Raw genomic sequence first — 12,914 nt, 5'->3', positions numbered from 1 at the left:
GCAACTCAGAAAGTATTGTCAGATAGGCTTTTGCGACAGGAAAAAGACATTGACGATGTCAGAAAAGCTTTCATGGATGAGGTGGACCGTCTAAATAGTGCCATAGCAGAGGGAAGCCGAGCTATTTATGTAAGCATACTTTTTTTTACCGTGACATTTTAGTAAGTGACGGTAATTATACCGTTGTTTCTTTTGAAGACAAAGGTTATGAAATCCCTTAAGGGCCGGCTTGCAAAAACTTTGGTGGAATTAATATTTAAAGACGTCATAATTGAAATTAATATTGACGGAGTGCACGGTAAAAAATGCCTAAAAGATTTTAAGCACTTATTTGAAACACTTAAAGGTAATTAATAAATTACTTGAAGTATTAATGATTATTAGTTTTTATGTTCTTGAGCTCATTAAGTAAAATTTTTTTTTTCAACAGAGGCAATTCGTTCAGTGTCTACAGAAGATCCCGAAACTTCTTTACGGGCTGCTATGAAAGTTATTAAAAAACGCCATTTCCATGCCATTCATATTAAAAATAAAAATAAAACATAAATGTAATTTTAGAATATAACCGTTAATTGAGCTTTTTATTGTTTTTTTTTTTTTTTGTTGGCAACCCTTAATTGTAGATTAAATTTCGAAAATGTTCACTTGTCAAATGTATTTGCATAAGTATCTACTATTGTATTGTGCCGTTCATTTAAATATGTATGTGACATCGCTAATGTATAAATAAGTGTCAAAGGACATAACGTTACATATTCCTTTTCTGTCTGCCGAACATCCAACAACTGGTAATTAAATACGCGGTAAGACTTTATATATTTATTTGTTTTTTATGTAATTATGACCTGTAAATTGTATGTTATTTTATGTTTAATAAAGATTGAGCTACGGCTAACACCCGACAAACATAGCAGTGGCAACGAGATAAAAGGCTCTTAATAAAAGCAGTACCAAAATGACAAACCCATTGGAGCAAGTGGTAGCAACACTTCTGGCGCGGCAACAAGAAACCGCAGATCAACAAAAACAACTATTGGAGCGGTTGATCGCTGCAACATTTCCAAATGAGCAAAATGGTAGGAATGCAACACAAAGCACAACGGGCAGTTCCGAGGCTATTATGGAAACAATTTCGAAAGGTATTCGTGAATTTTGCTATGATGCGGAAGAAGGACAAACCTTTGCCAAATGGTATGTGCGCTATGAAGATAACTTCACAGTTGATGCTGCATTATTAGACGATGCTGCTAATGTACGTTTGCTTTTACGCAAGGTAAGCACAAATGTGTTCGATAAATACCGGGACTACATTTTGCCTGCACAGCCACGCGATTTAAATTTTGAAGACACAATTGCTACATTAAAAAAATTGTTTGGTAAGAAAGAATCACAATTTAGTACGAGAGTGAAATGTATGCGGAATGTGCGCGAAGAAAATGAAGACATTGTGACGTATGCAGCTCGAGTAAATAGGTTATGTGAAAATTTCTCGCTACAGAATTGCACGGCTGATAATTTTAAATGCTTGATGTTCGTTCAGGGTATTCAATCGACACGTGATGAAGATCTTCGCGCTCGACTTTTAAGCATGTTCGACTCTGAAACTGTAGATAGACCACTAACACTAGATAATTTAGTCGCGGAAATTCAGCGTATTAGAAATTTGAAAAGTGATGCGGTCGTAGCTGAACAGCAATCCAAGGTTCAAGCAGTTTCACAAGCTCAGCATAAACAAAGTAAATTACCTAGCAAGTCAACTCCAAGTAGACCTTGTTGGCAATGCGGAGGTATGCATTTCGTGCGTGATTGTAATTTCAGTAACCACAAATGTACTCAATGCGGTAAAGTCGGACATAAAGAAGGGTATTGCACGTGCTTTTCGGAACGTAAAACGAAAATTGCTAGTACGAAGAAAAAGAGTAAGAAAACGCGTAAATCAATCAAAAGCGTATTTACAATGTGTGGTAATGGTGCTAAAAACCGACGTTTCGTGGCAATACAAATTAACAACACAACAGTTAAATTGCAACACGATACCGGGTCGGATATCACCATTATTTCCAAACAAAACTGGGCCAGCATAGGCAGTCCACAATTACGTTCGGTTAGAAAATCAATTCGCGACGCTTCAGCAAATCCACTTTCAATTGTTGGCGAATTTGATGCGAATGTCGTGGTGAATGGAAAAAACAAGCGAGCAACCATCACAGTTTCTACTAACCTAAATTTGTTAGGCACAGACATAATTTCTCTGTTTGATCTTTGGGACACTCCCATCACTGATTACACTTCATGCAGAAGCATCCAAACTAGCAGTCGATTAGTCGAACCGAATTTACGTCAGATGTTTCCAACTGTTTTCAGAGATGAAATAGGTCACTGTATGGCATACAAAGTTCACTTACAGCTTAAGCCTTAAGCGGTGCCGGTGTTTCGCCCAAAAAGACCAATACCTTATGCAGCAAGGGAACAAGTCGAAAGGGAATTGAAAAGATTAGAAGATGACGGTATTATTACTCCAGTCAATTTCTCCGAATGGTCAGCTCCAATCGTGGTAGTCAAAAAAGCTTCAGGTAAAATTCGTATCTGTGGTGACTATTCTACAGGCCTCAACGCACAGCTTGAGCCTCACACATTTCCATTGCCACTACCAGACGAAATTTTTGTTAATTTCAACGGCTGTTCATATTTTTCTATAGTCGATTTAAACAATGCTTATATGCAAATAGAAGTAGACGAGGAAACAAAAAAACTTCTCGTAATCAACACACATCGCGGGTTATATACATTCAATCGTTTAGCACCAGGAGTTAAATCTGCACCCGGAGCGTTTCAGCTTGTTATGGAATCATTACTTTCGGGACTCTCTGGAGTATTTCCCTATTTAGATGATGTTGTTGTAGCTACTAAAACTAAAGAAGAAAATATAAGCGCAGTAATTAAACTTTTTGAACGTTTTAATCTCCACAACATTACGGTCAATTTCAATAAATGTAAATTCGTTCAACAATCTTGTACGTATTTGGGATATCACATCGATCAGAAAGGCGTAAGGCCAGATAAGAATAAAATCAGCAAAATTTTGGAACTTCCACCACCGAAAGATGTCAGCGAATTAAGATCGTTTTTAGGTGCCATAAATTATTACGGAAAGTTTATCCGAGGGATGCGCGTTCTTAGGAACCCTTTGGATAATTTACTAAAAACGAATGCAAAGTGGAACTGGTCCACACAATGCCAGAATAACTTCGATAAATTTAAAAAACTTCTTTCATCAGATCTCTTACTAACACACTACGATCCCAAACTGCCAATCAAGGTAGCAGCGGACGCTTCTAACGTGGGTCTAGGTGCATATATTTGTCACTTGTACGCAGATGGTAGTGAAAAAGCAATCGCGCATACTGCAAGAGCTCTGACACAAGCTGAGAAGAATTATTCGCAAATTGAAAAAGAAGGCTTGGCTTTGGTATTTGCAGTGGTAAAGTTTCATAAGTACCTGTATGGAAGAAAATTTTATTTACATACAGATCATAAGCCATTACTTGCCATATTTGGTAATAAGAAGGGGATTCCTTCACACTCTGCAAACCGCCTTCAGCGATGGGCCTTAACGTTGATGTCATATGATTTTATTTTAGAATACGTACCTACCAATGAATTTGGTGCAGCTGATGTACTTTCACGTCTTATTAGAAGCACATCAAAACCTAATGAAGAAACAGTCATAGCAAGTTGCCAGCTTGAACGTGATATTAAGCAAATTACAATTGATGCCATAGAATTTCTGCCAATTACTTTTCAGATGGTACAAAAAGCGACAATGCAAGACGCATTTTTACAAGATGTTACAAAACACGTGAAGACTGGTAAGTGGCCGAACACAATCAGCAACGATTTACGTAGTTTCTATACACATCGTGATAGTCTGAGTATGGTTGAACATTGCATCATGCTAAAAGATCGTCTAGTTATTCCCAAGTGTTTTCGCAATCGAATCCTAAAGCAACTGCATAAAGGTCGTCAAGGAATTGAACGCACAAAAGCGCTAGCACGAAGTTATGTATACTGGCCGGGTATAGATGAGGATATAAAGCAGTATATTCAATCATGTGAAAAATGTGCAACTGTTGCTAAAACATTACCAAAAACAACTCTTTCTTCATGGCGTAATGCAGAGCATCCGATGCAACGCATTCATATTGATACTATTTGGTAATAATCGACGCATACTCGAAATGGCCTCAAATATATCAAATTAAGTCGATCACATCATTAAAGATTTTAGAGTGCATTTCAGATTTTACATCACAGTTTGGAAATCCTGAGCTAATTGTCAGCGATAATGGTACACAATTTTCCAGTAAAATGTTTGCGGATTTTTGCAAAAGTCATGGTATCGCTCATACATTCACAGCGCCGTATCACCCGCAGTCGAACGGTCAAGCGGAACGGTTTGTGGACACACTTAAGCGAGCTTTAAAGAAATTGGAGGACGCGGGAACGCCAACCCAAATTTTACAAACGTTTTTGCAAACATATCGCACCACACCCAATCGCAATGCACCGCAAGGGAAATCGCCAGCTGAATTATTCGTTGGGAGAAGACTACGTACAGAGTTCGACATGCTTAAAATTTCGAAGCCATCCAATGAGTCACGTAACGAACACATGGAACAACAGTTTAATAAGCGACATGGAGCTAAAGAAAGAAATTATGAAGTTGGAGATCTACTTTACGCAAAGTTATATAAACTTAACCAATCTTATTGGGCACCCGGAACAATCATAAAGGTTCTAGGCAAAGTTAACTACGAGGTTAAAATCGAAAACTCTACATATTTAGAGCGGTAAAATCTCATTCAAACCAGCTTCGACCAAGATTCGTAAAAACACCAAACAACACATTGGATATTTTATATGATTATTTTGAGCTTCCACCTAAGCCAACAACTTCGAATTCCGATTCAACCAATTCAAGAGTTAAAGAAAGTGACATTGCCACAGGGCAAGAGTCAACGCTAAGTAATCCAGCCGAGGAACAGACACAGTCTCCGAATATAGAAATTCCTGTTAACGAATCATTAACAGCAGTTAGCAATGATACACCTACAGATGCTCGAGAGTCAACTACTGAACCACCTGCAGTTTCTCAAGAGTTAAGAAGATCAACGAGACGCAAGAGACCTCCAGCTTGGACTCCAGATTACCATCTAACTAAAAGAAAAAGGGATGTTGGCAACCCTTAATTGTAGATTAAATTCCGAAAATGTTCACTTGTCAAATGTATTTGTATAAGTATCTACTATTGTATTGTGCCGTTCATTTAAATATGTATGTGACATCGCTAATGTATAAATAAGTGTCAAAGGATATAACGTTACATATTCCTTTTCTGTCTGCCGAACATCCAATAACTGGTAATTAAATACGCGGTAAGACTTTATATATGTATTTGTTTTTTATGTAATTATGACCTGTAAATTGTATGTTATTTTATGTTTAATAAAGATTGAGCTACGGCTAACACCCGACAAACATAACATTTTTAATTGTTAAACTGTACTAATTTTATTATTTGTTAACATTTATTACTTCCGTTATGAATGTTTGCACAATATTTTAAACTTATAAAAAATAAATGTAGAAATTGTTATTAAAAAGCTTGTCGTACTTTTTTTAAGGTTGGGTAGCAATAAAATCTGCCAAAAGCTACAGAAAGAGGATTCACTATAACCTAATTAAAACTAGTCGACTTTAAGCTATGCCGAACTAGTCAGCTAAAAGCCATATCGAAGCTGTCTGACTAGAAATCTATTTTAAAAAGCTAACTAAAAATTATAATAACATAATTGGCTTAAAAGCAAATCAAAAAAGCGAACGAAAATTTTTCCCAAAATAGTTAACTTTTAATTGACGTTAAAAAGTTGTCTTGTAGTCAGCTGGAAGTCATGCAGAAGAAAGCACAGCTGACTACCTTCTAGGCCATCGCCATGTAAAAATAGTCAGATAGTTTCATATAAAGTAGTCAACTTTTCAAACAGTACTGGGTGCGAGGTACTCTACTTTAAATCTATTTGTGGTTAGCCAAATTGCCGACTGGGACGCAACTCGATCTATACCTACATACATACATACATACGTAATTTGAATTTTATATATATTATTTGACTTACATAACAATTTGTTGTTTTATCAAAATGCAAAAGTTTGAGGTGTTCGATAAATATTTATGGGATCAACTGCAAGTGTGACCTGAACAAAATCTATGTTTGTTTCTGTGCTCCGGAATGGAAACTCTAAATATCTACGAAAGCCAACATACATAACAAAAGGACTAGCAAACCCCTTATTTTGTAGTCAATAAAGGAAATGGAAAAAAAATCATTTTAAGTTTTGTTAGACTACAAACCTTAGGTTCGGCTATTTTAATAAATAAATAGTTCTCACACAGTTTACCCTATTTTTTGTTTGTTTTTTGATTGAATCTTAGGCGAAAGGGATGAGAGTGGAAAACATTTTGGCACTATAGAGCTCTCTTCACATTCTGACTCCAGCGTGGAGAGATTATCTTCATACTTGTTAGGTAAACAATATCAGCTGTTGACGTATCTACAACTTATTTAGATAATAAAAACCCAATGTTGCCGTACAAAATAGCCTACCCCAAAGGACGCCTTGAACTATGACTGAAAAGCTGCACTGTAGTTTAACTAGAGTTTAAGCAAACGAAGTTTAAGCTTAGCTAACTAAAGAACTGGGCCTTAGTTTCGCGCTCATTTATTATTCATTTAAAAAATAGAAACATGGCGGAGCCATTAACCGGTGACTGCCCGAAATCAGCTGATTGATACTTTTTTAATATAATTTGACACTTCAACCTCAGGCGCAGAACGGTTTTGACATAAATCCAACGATTTACAAAAACAAAGCACATGGAATTTTTATTTATGTTTGTAAGGATGTAACCGTGCTGCCACCTTGTATGGTTCCGCCATGAATAGAAATAGTAGCATAAAATTAAATAAGTGAGTTTAATCTATGACTAAATGAATGATAAGTGAGATAAGTATGTATTACCTAGCCTCAAAATATAGATGACAGATAAGTGTGAACGAACTTAATTTGTGTAAACTAAATATTTCGAATGAAATTAGAAATTAACTATTAATTAATTTTAGCCTAAATAAGAAAATCAGATTGCAGATAAGAAAGCAATCACACTTGTCGATGACATGCTAGTTTTTTTTCTAAAAAGTTAAACGTCATTGTGACAGCCGCAGTATTTTGGTATATTGATTGACATACTTGCCAAAGATCCTGATTTGAAGACGCGACAACAAAGAGATTCAAGCTTGTTTTTTAAAGAACATTCTTGCTTTGGAAATTATCACAAACTTTGCGTGTGAATTTCTGACATTAAAAATGCGCCCTTAGCCTTAGTGGGAAAACGTGTAAGAAAATTTTAATGTCGAAAGAAAGCTCGGCATAAACCTTTTATATTTAATTTTTACCAGGTTTTTACCTGTAATTTGTCAGCTTGTATGACGTCACTTCGTCTGACACATTTTAATTTTGACACACTTAAGTGGTTACCCCGAATAGATAATGTTGAACAAAGAGAATAACAGAAACAAAGATAAGAATCAGAAAAGGAAATTGATACACTTTCTCATAAATTAATCACATATCGTCGGTACAATGCCAAAGTCACGAATGTGCCATTTTTGTTTAAACGAAATATTATATATGTCAAATTTTGCAAAGCCAAAACAACAAATGTGCATTTTTTTGAAAAAAAAAAAAAAAATTTAAAAATCATTTTTCAATTAACATTACTTAGTGGTTTACAAAAGTAAACCTTCCAATAGTGGTTGAAAAATACCAAATTAAATCTCTATGAATTAAATCTCTATTTTTAACAATGTCTTACGCGTTTTTCTCAACACATCAAATATGCACATTCGTGCCTTTGGCATTGGACCGACGATATGTACATATGTGTTAAGTTGTGACGTCTTCTACTCAAACTACGTAGTTGTTCTGCTATGTTGATAATTGCAATATCTTTGTTCCGCATAGTAATAAACGCACAAATCGGTGGCGTTGAGTACGAGATCATCTCAAGTGGCGCCCACGTTTATCTTATAACTTTAAACGAGCAATTCTTGTATATTTGTCGATCTCGGCAACGGCTCAACCGATTTAAATGAAATTTGGCACAGAGATAATGTATCACCTTCTAAAACTTTCTACCTAGGTGTTGCCACTCAGAATGTTTCACAAGGTTGCCACCTATTCGAAATTAAAAAAAAAAATTGCATGAGATATGCCGATTTAGGTATCAAACGAAAGGTATTTCACTCCGCATTACAATAGGGACATTTTTGAGTAGGGTTGCCATTTAGGGCTGGGATAGTTAGACGAAATAGTACTCTATTTACTCATATTCTATTAAAGATTTAAAGGAGAACATTAAAGTTAAAAATCTTCGTAAAAAAATCTTACACATGATTCGACTTAATTTTCTTAATTTCACACACGCTAATAAAATTGAAATGCAATATCAAGGCACCGTGGCAAATTCTAGCAAAATATACTTAAATGCATATTTTTGGCAAATATGAAATGAATAATTGCAATTTCTCACAGATTACTACTAGAAAGATTTTTCACCATAGCAAAAAGATATCACCATGGTAATTTGCTACCGTTGAACACTAGAGGCATATGTTCAATTTGAAAACGACATCTAAACATTTAACTACTTACCAACAGATGGCTCATAGGGAAGTAAGTTGACATTTTAAACTAACTGATAGTTGTCATTCGTGAAATTTACAAGTTTTTTAAATGTAATAAAATTGTGAGACTTTCATAGTGCCGTTGAAGATACTCGACCTAAATAACTTAGTTCTCGATTGCACTAATTGTCATAACAATCCCTTATACTATAGGCTGGAATTACCCATTTCAAATTTTTCATTCCAGTTCATTTTGCGGTTAGTGTTTGATATGTTTTTGAAATCTATTTTTGAGGAAATCAAATATTGGTAAGTAAAAATATAATATATGTACATATAAAAAAAGTGGAGTTTGATTCATGATGACATGTAGAACATGTATGCGGCATACTCGAAGATTGCCGAGCAAACCTCGGTCGCCCAGGTACTTAACACTAAAGCCCGAACGCAATCTATCAGTATCGCAACGGTATCTTATGTACATAGCTGAGCATGGCTGAGCTCAGGCCAAGGGGGTCACTGCTGGCGGACAGTGAACGGCCTATTAATTAGGTTAGCTGCGAATATCAAATAAGCAGCCCTCGACCAAGAGCGGCTGGTGAGGAGGGTTTGGCTTAAAAGGCCTAACGCACCCTGAGAACCTCCAGTGACAGGGCGAGTAGATGCCGCCCTGAATTAAGCATCCACAGCCTAGTGCGGGGTTGCTTCGAGGGAATACCTACCCAAGATAGGGAGGCAACTATACGACGTGGGATACACACTCAGGAAGGTAAAGAGGTAAATTATTTGTAAATTTAAGGTGATTGTCACATTAAGACTGAGCCCAGTAAGGTCTTAATTAAGGTATACTGGAATCAACGACTCGGATATGTTTGTTAAGGGCTGGCGAATGTGGCATTCGGAAATCTCAGTACACGGCTTGACACACCGTCGAAATGACTTTCCGGTTAATGTCCCATTCGTCTCCGTCCCGTTAAAACCTTGGCAGGCCTTGGGGTACGTTCAAAGTCCGTCATCATTAAGTTGGTGGTGCAGGTTCGGTTGAGATCCTCCCGATTAATACTGATCTGGCTCTGAACGCAGTCTTCATGAGGGACTGCGTCAACCTTCACGTGGCCTCCCTGCCTTCGCATAGACAACCACGGGATCTATATAGGTAACTGCACACTCGGACCAAGATAGCGGCCTCAAGTGGGGACCCAATTAAATAAATGATGAGCAACAACAATACTAAAATAAAAAACCAAACACAGGAGAATGAAATGGCGTTCAATCCATTTGTAGGAAGGAAGCTAGCTCGCTCTCCAGAAGGGCGTGGCCCATCGGCTGGGGGCCTTAACATTTCGTCGCAAGTGGTAACGAAACCCAAAGGAGCGGAGGCCGAAAGCAAGCAAGGAGCGTTGTCGCCGGGTGCTACACCGAAGCTTTGCAAAAAGAACTCCGACAGCAAGGCTCAAACGGGCACACCATTATTAAGTGAGCTAATTAAGCAGGCGTCAGCTGCGTTAAATCAGCAAAACCCCCCTGGAGAGAAAAAGATGACCAAGCTAGGCAAGGCGATTGAGGACTTGATGCAGTTCTTCATAGGGCGTAATAATATACACGCGGAAATCAAGCGCTTGGCCTCCGTAATAAAAGTGCTGTACATCGAGTCGGCCCTAGAGGTAAAGAATTTAGAACATAAATTGCGTGCAAGCGAATGCGCCAAGGATAGAAGTCCATCACCCCCCGGAAAGCGACCGAGGAATAATTCGTACTCGACCAAGGAGAACAACGTGGTAAAACCCACTACTACTCTAAAAGATGTCTTACCAGGGCACGTGGGTGGACACAAACGACGGCAAGAAACGCAAGAGAAGACGGAGCGGAAAGAGGAAACTGCAGCCCAAAAGACGGGAGAGTGGCAGTTAGCCAAAAAGAAGAGCAAGAAAAAATCACTTAAGGCTAGGCCGGATGCAATCATCATTTCCAAGGCGGGGGATGCGACGTACGCCGACATATTGCGTAAAGTGAGAAGATGCGACGAATTAAAATCCCTGGGTGATGACGTCAAAACGATTAGAAGAACGGCGAAAGGAGAGCTGTTACTAGAGCTGAAAAAATCGCAAGATGGGAAAACAAGCGCGTACCAAGCAGAAATTGAAGCGGTACTAAAGGACTCGGCTAAAGTTATAACAAAGTCCCAAATGGTCACGCTACAGTGCAGAGATCTCGATGAGATTACTACGCCCGAGGAGATTTGCAACGCCCTCCACCAGCAATGCAACATCAAACTTCCAGATGTGGCTGCCATAAAAAGCATACGCACAGGGTACAGTGGCACGAAGTCGGCACTTATAAGCCTTACAGCGGATGATGCCAAGGCGGTTCTTAATACGCAAAGAATCCGGGTAGGATGGGTTTCCTGCCGAATTAGAGAGCTCAAGCAAGAAAAACGCTGTTATAGGTGCTGGGGCTACGGGCATATAGCTCAGAAATGTAAGGAGACTGTAGATAGGTCTAGCCTATGCAGGAAATGCGGCCAGGAAGGTAATAAGGCTGCAAGTTGCGAAAATGCACCGAAATGCGCGCTATGTGGGGGACAACATTCAGCAGGCAGTTTTAAATGCCCACAACGAGAGGGCAGCAAAATGACTGTCTCATGAGGGTATTGCAGCTCATTTTAAACCATTGCGAGGCAGCCCAAGAGCTATTATCCCAAACAGTCTATGAAGGAGGATATGACATAGTGGTACTCTCTGAACAATACAAAAATCGCCAGGAGCAGGGTTGGCTCTCAGATTCAGCAGGGAAAGCCTCAATTTGGGCACCAGGGAAATTTCTCCTACAGGAAATTATGACGCCAACGGTAGCAGGATTCACGTGGGCAAAAATCAACGGTATATACGTCTTCAGTTGCTATGCCCCTCCGAGCATGACCATCGCCGAGTTCGAAGACATGATATACGGGATCACCATTGAAGCACGAGGTAAACACCCGCTTTTAGTGTGTGGAGACTTCAATGCATGGTCATCTGTGTGGGGAAGTAGACGAACCAACGAAAGAGGGAGAGTTCTCCCCGAAAGTCTTACTTCTTTGAGGCTAGAACTCCTAAATGAACCAGGGATATATACCTTCGATACAGGTACCAGACGATCCATTATAGATCTCACTTTCGCTAGCAGCGAAATAGCAAGACGAGCAAAATGGTCCATAAGCAACGTCTACACACACAGCGACCATAAAGCTATTAGCGTAGAGCTGCTCGAAACTCCACGAACGGTAGCAGCAAGACATCGACAAAGTAGGAAATGGAAACAGCACCTTTTCGACCCACAAATATTTGACATTATCTGGAAGGACCCCATAGTACGAGAATCGCATGCGGAAGACCAGTCGGTTCAAATCACTAAGTTGCTATGTATGGCATGTGATGCTGCCATGCCCAGAAGTCGCGGAAAAGCACAGCGCACTCCGGTATATTGGTGGAATGACGAATTGCGGAAGAGCGTAGAAAATGCCACAAAGCACGAAGAATAGCGCAGAGGCCACGCTCATCACCACGATATGCAGAGCTACACAGCACCTATGTCGCACAAAGAAAGGCACATAAAAATGCCATAAAAAAGAGCAAGAAGTTATGCTTTAGGGAACTGCTGGATAATGTCGACCTAGATCCTTGGAGATCAGCCTACAGAACTGTGATGGCCAAAGTTAAAGGACCGATATCACAGCAACCTACGTGCCCGATACTGATGAATATTATTGTTGAAACACTTTTCCCGGCGCAAGATCGCTGGACTTATCCAAGCGAGGATCTAGAAAGTACGGAAATTCCGCAAATTACAGAGCAAGAGGTGCTGGACGCTGCAAAAAGAGTTGCTGATAACAAATCCCCAGGACCCGACGAAGTACCAAACATAGCCCTTAAAGCCGCGATTACAACTAGGGCTACATTATTTACTGATCTTTTTAATGCCTGTATGCAAGAAGGCGTGTTCCCTCGCCCGTGAAAACGACAAAGACTTGTCCTATTGCTGAAACGTGGTAAACAGCCGGACCAACCATCCTCATATAGGCCACTTTGTATGCTGGATTCCCTAGGGAAGATTTTCGAGCGTATAATTAGTGAGCGCCTACAGCTGACTCTAGAAAGAACAGGTGGCTTATCGAATAGTCAATATGGATTT

Source organism: Eurosta solidaginis, chromosome 4, assembly GCF_040869045.1.
Source record: "Eurosta solidaginis isolate ZX-2024a chromosome 4, ASM4086904v1, whole genome shotgun sequence".
Classification (NCBI taxonomy): domain Eukaryota; kingdom Metazoa; phylum Arthropoda; class Insecta; order Diptera; family Tephritidae; genus Eurosta; species Eurosta solidaginis.
This window is presented reverse-complemented; position numbering follows the sequence as displayed.